Source organism: Macrobrachium nipponense, chromosome 38 (genome assembly GCF_015104395.2).
Source record: "Macrobrachium nipponense isolate FS-2020 chromosome 38, ASM1510439v2, whole genome shotgun sequence".
NCBI lineage: Eukaryota > Metazoa > Arthropoda > Malacostraca > Decapoda > Palaemonidae > Macrobrachium > Macrobrachium nipponense.
The window spans coordinates 52,651,360-52,662,233 of record NC_061098.1 but is presented as its reverse complement, the minus strand read 5'-3'; positions in this window follow the sequence as shown (position 1 = coordinate 52,662,233).

Here is a 10,874-nt window from a genome sequence, read left to right as displayed (position 1 = left end):
ATAAAATAAAAATTCCTCACCTGGAGACGATTAGGAGAGTAACTCACACCCTTGGGAAATCCAACCCTTTTGCATTTACCTACACCCAAATACCTTAGCCAAATCCCTGATTAACGTCCAACAAAAGACATCTCCCAAAGACTCTGGGGTATATGAGATCCCATGCCAGGACTGTGACCAATCTTACATCGGATTTACAGGTAAATCACTTCCCCAGAGATTAATACAAACACAAACGGTCAGTTAGGTATGGACAACAGAACTCGGCTATTTTCAACCATATAAATGAACATAACCATAGAATAAACTGGAATATGTCACATGTAATTTTATAGCAGCAACTGCCGGTACAAGAGTCAAATGATGGAATCGGCCTTCTTAAAAAAATAAGCGAAGCAGGTAATGAACATCTCAAAAGGGGCGTGGATCTCAGATGTCGTCGACGCAGTGTTCATTCAACCAACGCTTAAGAAGATTAAAGGAAGATTATCAGCGAGGGTGATCTAAATTGGCTTTCTTGTGGACGGATCTCTTGGTATAAATACCACCTTTTCTGTAAACTTTTCTCATTCATATACCTGAAGAGAGAGACAGCAGTCTCTGAAATATAGTACTTTTCTCTCTACATTTTGGTGTTTTTATTGGCTCCTTTTATTAGATATATATATATATATATATATATATATATATATATATATATATATATATATATATATATATATATATATATATATATATACGTGTGTGTGTCTATAATCATGAACTTTCATTTATATTTGGATTTGCACTATGAAGTACAAATCACTTTCTTCAAATGACATTTCAAGGCATAAAAACTTTGATAAATCTAAATATATAACTTTAACAATTATACTTAAAAAACAAAGAAAAGTTCCTATGTTTTGCCACAGCTCACCTGAGGCCGTAAATCATCCCAATAAAGAGATAAAAATACTTCAAGATGTCCTCGTCCCGAGACTGAGACGAAATTGCTCCTTGGACTCGTCCTGGGTCATATAATTCTAAAATTTCCCAAGAGAGGAATTGTGAAAGAGATTTTATCTTTAAAGTTAGCTCCTGGAGGGACTTTGCTTTAGCCACAGCGACTTTTAAAGGAAATGCATTACTCGTTTTGCTAATTTTCCGGTAATCGTTGTCAACCTAGTTATAAAATCTTTGTTATTCAAGATGGCTGTCATATACTTGTATTGTTGATTTCCAGGTAGATGCATCATTGTCATCACACATACACACACACACACACACACACACACACATATATATATATATATACATATATATATATATATATATATATATATATATATATATATATATATATATATATATATATATATATTGTATATATATATCTCAGGTATAAAAGGCCCATTAAAACACTTTGGTTTATAGCTAAGGACTGTGTTTTGGATTGGTTGACTACCATCCTTATTCAAGTTAGTGAATAACAGAAGAAGTTACATTGGTGAAATATATAGTGGGAGAAATACCCTTAGTGACGCCGCAGTTGGTTCTGTTAATTGTCTTAAGCCTTAAGGAAGACATTGTCTATATGGTCAGAGTCCCAGGCTCCATTGGAAAGGTTCATCCTATTATCTTGTTTTATAGTGGAAGATTTCACCATTTAATATTTGTATCGACAGCTGCTCTTGTATAAAAATCGGAAAGAGTTCCAATCCATGGTATGGTTTGTGTTTGTGTGTTTGTTTGTATGGTCTTTTTATATTTCACAGAACCAGTGGTTATCAGCAACAGGACCAACAGCTGTACGTGACTTCCAAACCACGTCAAGAGTGAGCTTCTATCACCAGAAATTCACATCTCTAACCCCTCTGTGGAATGCCTGAGAATCGAACTCGCGGCCACCGAGGTGGCAGGTCAAGACCATCTCGATCACGCCACTGAGGCGCTAATGGTATGTGTTATTTATGTGATGAAAAATTGCCAAACTATTTTGTCCTTATCCAACTGAGCATTATGTTGAGTTAATCTCTTCGAGAGAGATTTACCTGTATACCATAGTAGGACTTATCACACTCCCTACAAATTTCATAAACTCCTACGTTTTTACAAACTGGTTTCTGCTGGACGTTGATTAATGATTTCCCCAGGCATCACCTAATGGTATTTCTCCCACTATATATTTCGCCAATGTAAACTTCTTCTGTCATTCATTACTTGAAAAGGGAGGTAGTCGGGCGACCGAAATATAGTCTTAGCTTTAAACCAAACTGTTTTAATGGGCCTTTATACTTGAGACATATCCTGTTTTAACAGAAGAATTCATTTTACACACACACACACACACACACACTCACAAATATATATATATATATATATATATATATATATATATATTATATATATATATATATATATATATATATATATATATAAGTATATATAAAACTTCAGTACAACGAGATAGTGGTCTTACCTATTAGATTACCAGACGACATTAAGTTGGTCGACAATCAGAAGGAATACTGAAGAAATATATATTTTGACTTCAGTCCTTAAAGGCGCACACAACAAACCCAAAAACATCAAAGTTTATGATGCTTCTCCGGAAATGTTTAAAACTGAATACGAGATCTCCATTTATCTAAATATCTTTATCATATATATGGAAATGGTATCATTTGAAAATATAACAGTTCTCATACGTATGTAAATGTACCTGGGTAAAGGAAATACATAATAAATTATCATACATCGATCATAAGATAAGCAAACCAAACAATTTTATCATTTCCCGGTGAATTTACAGAGGATATGAACTATATATTTGAAATTTGTCAGAATTAAGTATTCATATTAAAATAGAAGGGGTTATATCACAGTTTCCATGACAGTGTCGCTTTGACGACAAAGGAAATCGAATATATATAATATATATATATATATATATATATATATATATATATATATATATATATATATATATATATATATCTTTATAAACGTAAAAAAAAAGGTATGTTTACTTTTATTTGCAGCATTCAACTTTTCTCATTAGGAAATATCTCTTTGGCATCGGTTTTTTCGAAAATTCATGAGTCACAGTTAATGAAAAACAAATATTCTCCATAAGCAAAAGCAATTCCACGCGTTTTGGAAGCCGGTCGGGATATCAACCTGAGTTTAATACGAAGTCAATAACAGGTTGCATTGTTGGAACGAACATCATCGTGTCATTCTACAACACAGCAGAGTCCTCTGGAAGTCTGATTGATTTGCACTTGTTTCGGTTGATTAAATTGGAAATTTATCTTTTGTTATTGGCAACTAAATACGGATTTATGAAAACGACGCGGAACTGTTGACTGCCACACATCAACTGACCATTTTAGGTTTATTTTCAACTCGGCGGCCGTCCAGAAAAATTCATTGTTCTGGTTTTATAGATTTTTCTTTTGTTCATGTTCAATACTTCCTCCTTGTCTAAAGGGGCTGCCATAAAACCTGCAGTTGCAAAAAATATTATTTCTTTTTGTTTCGGTAGATTATCACAAAAATAAACGAAAAATTATAAAATGATATGGTAGACATTAATCCAACTAAAAACTTTAAAACCAAAGGTTATGATGCGAATGTGAGCATGAATACTAAAGATAATAAGGCTTTCCATTAGCAGGAATAAATATATATATATATATATATATATATATATATATATATATATATATATATATATATATATATATATATATATGTGTGTGTGTGTGTGTGTGTGTGTGTGTGTGTGTGTGTATGTATGTTTGTACGTAAGTATATAATTCATTAAGCTACAAACGTCCTTCGATATCCAATTTGCTCTGACTTGGAATGAACATATTTTCATATAGTTAGTCGAGAGTTTTTTTTTTTTTTAGCTGATAAGAATTTCGTTTTTCGCCGTCCCATGGGCTTGAATTACGAAGCAAGAACTCAGGACTGAAGTTACGCAGTCCTCAGTTCTTGTTATCATCTAAAAAATTCCCTTTCGGTCAACATATATGAAAATGTATTAATTCCGAGATAGAGCAAATTGGATATTAGCTTAATGCTTACATATGAATCACGGTGATGTGATAAAATTCACACGCACACACACAAACACACACACACACACACACACACACATATATATATACTATATATATATATATATATATATATATATATATATATATATATGTATATATATATATATATATATATTTTTTTCTTTATATATATTGTTGTAGAGATGGAGAAGAGAATGAAAGGAGTCGACCAAGCCCTTTCGTGTGTTCTTCCCACTTCATCAGGATCAAGTAATACAAAAATTCATTATTTCTTACAAAGACACCTCCGTGGCAGCAATACATAAACATAAAAACTATCACACAACTATATTTAAAAACTAATTCTCCAAAAATGTTGTTTGCAAGTAGTTCATCCTGTTTGTACATCCCGGGGCTGCTGTTGATCAAATCTACACGATTTTTCTTTATTATACATGAGTCAACAATATTTCGTTTTGTGATGTCTTTACAGAACTTGGTCTCTTTCGCTTTCTTTCAAATTCACGGTTCATTCATATGTTAAAGCAAACTGCTTGCATTATTCCCCGTTCTGACATCATATTTATGTTCCTTTAATCTTGGATATGCAGCCACTCTTCTGTAGGGGGAATTCCTTATTAACATATTCTTAAGTACATAGTTCATAAAAATGACATTAACATTAAATGGTCTTAACAGCTCAGGGATGGCCATAAACAGGTTACAGTACGATAACACAAGAAGGTTTTTTCATATCAAAATCACTTTTACGACTAACTTCATAAAATGTTTTTCTTGCTTTACAAAAAGCCCTGTCAAGAAAACCAGGTAAGAGGAAGACAGGGCAACTGACCGCAGAGCCATTAAAAACATAAACAAAAATACCATCATCTTCATTCTTAGATGAAAGTTAGATTAAAAATGTATGTAGAAATCTGCATTTGTAGACTTCCTGTACACAGAAAATCTAAAGTTTCTATCATTGAAACATTTAAAAATGCCAACTTATTATATACCTCAGTTTCCAAGGTATATAATTGGGCATATAATGCTATTAGGAATATCTCTTCAGTTTTGTACACAAGCCAAGCACAAAATATATCATCGACGTACCTAACCCACAGGATACCATTAAGAAGTACCCTGGGTAAGAATTTACTTTCGAAAAACTCCATATTAAGGTTACTAAGTAATGTAGATATCGGATTACCCATTGACATGCCATTTTTTTTTTTTTTATATAATACCTCTCTCCAAACACAAATTTACAACCTCAAACACAAAATTCTATCAGCTTAATCATAGAAGCCTGTCTAAAGAGAGAGCATATTTTCCTATTCATTCCTTCATAAATTCAATTAGTTCATCTTGTACAGGTACTTTTGTAAACAGTGAGCTGACGTCAAAACTGATTAAATTAAAATCATAATTAAAATTAAAACTTCTTAACCTATCTTAATACACCTGGTGTGTTATCAAGCAATGGAGGCAACTCGTGAACAAGCCATATCGATAGATTATAAGTACAAGAGCCTACAGAACTTATAATGGGTCTGACAGGATTATTTTTCCTTATGAGGTTTGATAACTCCATATACATATGAAAGAGTTGGATTACAGTAACCATTCCTTATGGTTTTTTAGAATACTCTTTATGATTTTGTTTAAAATAAGCTTTCACATTTTTTACCGGATTGTTTCTTATTCCTGTTTAGGATGTAAGTGTTTTCTTCTTCCTTGTTCATGATGTAAGTGTATAGAGCTGAGAAATCAGACACTTGACTCTGAGGAAGTGTGAAGAATACACGAAAGCGCTTTGTCGACTCCTGTCATTCCTTCCTCCAGCTCTACGACAACGTAAAATACTGTATGATTTAGCGAGACACACACACACAGTATATATATATATATATATATATATATATATATATATATATATATATATATATATACATATATATATATATATATATATATATATATATATATATATATATATATATATATATATATACATGAATTGTTTTTTTTTTTTTTGTTACCTATGGTTGATAGACGGATATGGTGGGCAATGACATTCTTTGAAACGATATATATCATCATTTTGATTCCCATGGAAACAGCGAGGTCTTAAAATGTTGACGCATCGCTTGGGTTGGCGCCATGTGGGAAGATGCTGCCTCAAACGAGACAGGCCACGGTTCTGGGTAGATTCTTATGGGTGTGATAATGAAATGAGCTGATATACGACGCACTCATCTGTTCCAGTGTAATGAACTTGTGACAAATCAGTGACATCATATCAAGGGGAGTGTATTGTAAGAAAGTTTGTGCTTGTGTAAGTGGGAGGTGTTCCCCTACATAATGGGAGTATAGATAACCAAGATGGAGAAGTACCCAAGTGGGAGAAGCGGCCTTTTGGGAATGGCCATATACAGTTGTATTTTATTCAAGTATTAGTGCTCACAGCTGAAATAGGTAAACATACTTTTAAACCCTAGTGTGGCTTTGTCCTTTTGTTTTTAAACCTTTATTTCAGAGGTGTCCTTTTCCGTATGACTTTTTGATTTATGTCATTTTGGTTTATTTGCAATTTATTTATGTGGGGTCCCTTTCCTTTCTTTTTTTCGAAGACACGTTTCTGGTAAGACTGGTATAGCTCTGGGAAGTGTGGAATTGGAATTTCCCCTAATGAAGTGGTGTTAATTGTAGACAGTTTATTACTTTTCTAGTTACCCATTTTTTATGACTGATGTCTAATTATTGCAAAAAAAGAGGTGGACGGGTTTGTTCCGATCCCCAGGGTTATTTGGGTTTTCTGTTTGAATAACAGTGGTGCATTATTTGGATTTTGAAATTTATCTTATTCAGTCAACCATTTTGTTCTTTGAGAATCTGATTCCTTTGATTAATCCCTTTATTAATAAATAAATGTATTTTTTTTAATTCACGAGTCTGATTTAGCGACCTGAGATAATTGTGATATGTGAGGTCAGTGGATTGGTTGAGAGAGAGAGAGAGAGAGAGAGAGAGAGAGAGAGAGAGAGAGGAGTCATTCAGTGCTTTACTGCTCTAAGGCCATGGCTACCAACATACCTCGGAGAGGTAAATTATTCCTCAACCTTTCTGAGGAGGGATAATATATATAAACAATCCCTCACGTCCTTTTACACTTAATATCTTCAATTTAAGATTTGGGCAAAAGCCCGAGTTTCCACCTCAAAGACCATCTCGAGAAAGAAAAAGTTTTAATGAGAGTCCAAAAGTTAGTCTCAGAAGTCAATCCATTGTGGTTTGCAGAAGGGTTATGCATAAAGAAGGAAATTAATTTGAATTCTTCACTACGTTTACCCTTCTTGATAAACGTATTGATAGAAACCCCAAGATGTCTAGTAAAAGGTCCTAGTTCAGGTCTAGCTTCCACAAGAAGGCTTAGCAAGATAATATCTTCGGTGATAATTTTGACCAATATAGCGACTTTCCGGAAAAGTGTTGTCTAACTTGTCATTATAATAAAATTCCTCTATTTATGATCTTTTAGAAACAAAAAGCAATGTATCTAATATATATATATATATATATATATATACATATATATATATATATATATATATATATATATATATATATATATTATACATATGTATATAGAATATATATATATATATATATATATATATATATATATATATATATGTATGTATATAAATATATATATATTGACAACAATGTCGATTATTATTCACTCCAACTATAGATATCTCTCTACTGGTAGCAGAATTGAATCACAGGTAACACTAAATCTTGGCAGAAATTCAGCATCATTGATGACTATGGAAGGGGAAACATAATGGACCAAAGAAGTTCTCCAAATTCACCTGGTGAATACCAGATCGCTACACAAATTCCTTGTCCAATACAGATTACTTTTAATAACGAATTAATCTTGTCTCTGTTGGAGGCAAATAAAAAATACTGTAAATATTACTCACTCATTACTAATTACTAATTACTCATTACTAATTATGTAACTCATCACTAACACGGAATAAAAGGAACAGCGGCCGTAGATCGCTGCCTTCATGAACGCCGGCTGGGAATGGTCTAACATCCTTACTAATCCTCCTACAGAGAAGAGCTTCTGTTGGTTAGCTATCAGGCTCAAATGCCTAGGTTAGATATTTTTGTTCAAGATCGGTTTATGGTTAATCAAAAAAACAAAAAAAGAATCTACTAAAGCATATCTGAACAATAATGGTAAAATTGCTATTGTCATGATAGTCTTAGATATAATTATTTGTAATTAGTAGATGTCAGCAAATTCTATCTTCCAATCGCCTTATATACTGAGCCTGGCAGTAATACAGCAAATCTAGATTCAGAATCCTTACATATTTTCTTAACTCATCTTTCAACATTAATCAAGCAGACTTAGAAAGCAATGGGAGTATGAATATTTGACTGTCATTGTTTTATTAAAGTTAACATGATATAAATCCAAAGCGATAATGGTGACTGAGTTTGGAATTTCAGACCCCAAAATAAATAAATAAAAAAGAAAAATAACGACATTATGTACATTGAAGTTCTCTTGTTCGGAGAATATTAGAAATTTGATCAATAATTTCTATTCATAAATGAGGCAAATTATTTTTCTAAGTTTTGTTTTCCAGATTTAACGAATAATTATTTTATGCTTGAAAATTTATTGTTTTTATTTCCACTTCATTCTGACATTTAATTTCATTTTCTCGTTGTATCATATTTCAGGCTTTTGACTAATTTATTCTCACAGGCACCTTATTGTTTTAGATATTTAGATTAATATATATGACTTTTTCGTAATCCTTTAGAACAATCAATGGTCGACATCAACTATAGTCTAGGAAACGACAAAAATATTCTTAGATGGAAAAATGTACATAAAATAGGTCAAAGTTATGAAATAAATTCAGAACAATAGATATTTTCTCTTTCCTTTCTATAAAAACCTCTCTTTACAATGTAAAAGAATTTTTGTTGACTAGAGAAAAAAAAAAGGTATATGTTGCATAAAACTGGTTCATATCCCTTATATCCCTTGTGTTGCAAGCAGGATATTAAAACATATGGATTCTTATTTTATCTGGAATAGGTATAAATATGGAATTAAGTCCTTAACAAATCTATAACCCTGTAAAGTTTTTCTTAATTTGTAGATATTCCAGATTAGTAGATATTACATTCGCAATTTATTGTGTTTTGAGATGTTTTTGATGAGGAAAGAGAGAGAGAGAGAGAGAGAGAGAGAGACAGAGAGAGATTGAAAATAATCCCAGTGAATTTCTGCTAAACGCAAGTGTAATACAGCCATTTTATATATATATTTTTTTTTGTAGGCAACAAAAGTTAAATCTGACGTGAAGAGTGATGAAATCGTATAAGAGTTACCAAAGTATCTATAATCATATGGGAAATTAAAGAACATACTTGCTATATTTTCAGTCATAAAAGATATATATCTAAAATAAAATTCATCGTTCTATGTTAGACACCAGAGCTTTAAATCTAACTGGTTATATCCCTTTATAATAGATAATTTTATAACTTGTCTGAAAAAGAAATTTATTTAAATGGAAACCTTCAGAAAAACAAAAGGTTCCTGTGCATTTTAACATTTATGTCAGTGCAAATTAATCTGAACATGTAAATTTAAAGAAATATATAAAAAAAGATAAAATATTATAAAATTAATTCCTACTGACCAAAGATATTCCCCTCTGATCTACGTCGTAGGTCGACTCAGATGCAGCTAATTCGTTAGAGCACCGTGAGAGTAACCGGTTGATTGAAGACACTAGGAATTCATTCCCAGCAGGAATGACATTACTCTCATCAGCTTTGACACGAGTCCTTGACTTGATAAGGCGTTTTCCTCCTGAGGATCCTAATTATGCTTTGTTCCACTTCCCCTTTCCATTAGTATGGAGGAACTGTTGTCGTCATCTCTTATCCATCTGGAGAATATACTTGGCTACGCCCCAGTGAGACAAATGGCCTTAGGATGTATCTGACACCTGGAAAATAAAAGTCCATGGTTGCTAATACACATACATTATGTTAGAATATTGTTCTTTATATATATATATTTTTTCTAAATCTATACGCAAACAGATTTTTCAGTATTTTATAAAACGTTCTTTCTAAGTATTTTTTTTTTTCACTATAGGTCTATGTTTTCAATGCACATTCATTAGTTTAAAATACTGTTCATTGTTCACATGCAAATTTTGTTCCCATTTACTTTAACGTCCTTTCAAAGTATTTTCTTTTCGGGAAAAGATTTCTGATATTCATTGTGCATTCATTACGTTGAATACTATTCTTTGTACACAAACTAATTTCGTTTTTGTATTCATAGTCGCCAACGGCCATACCACGTTCTATTCCTAGTCAGCGTTCTTTTAAGGCATTTTCCTTATTTTCCTCCCACGAACGAGGACATTAAACTCAATTTGAATATTGCACACGAAGATCCGTGAGAGCTGAGACCTCTTTTTCAGGCTGTCCAGTTTAATCCAAAGTAATCGGATGTAGTCTTTTGCTCCTGATTTCCAGTGGGAGGGATGTTGCTTTATCTGGCTGGTCGAAAGATGTAAGTTTTATTTATTCAGTCTTTGTAACGTATTACTACCTTTAATTTTGTATATAACTATTAATTCGCGAATAAATACCTAACATTGGCGACTAGAACCAAATGCTAATAGAAGATAACATGGCCCTTATAACCTCATCCAACCATTACACTTTTTTTGAAGAAGAGGATTGCACGAGTATTTCCCAAAT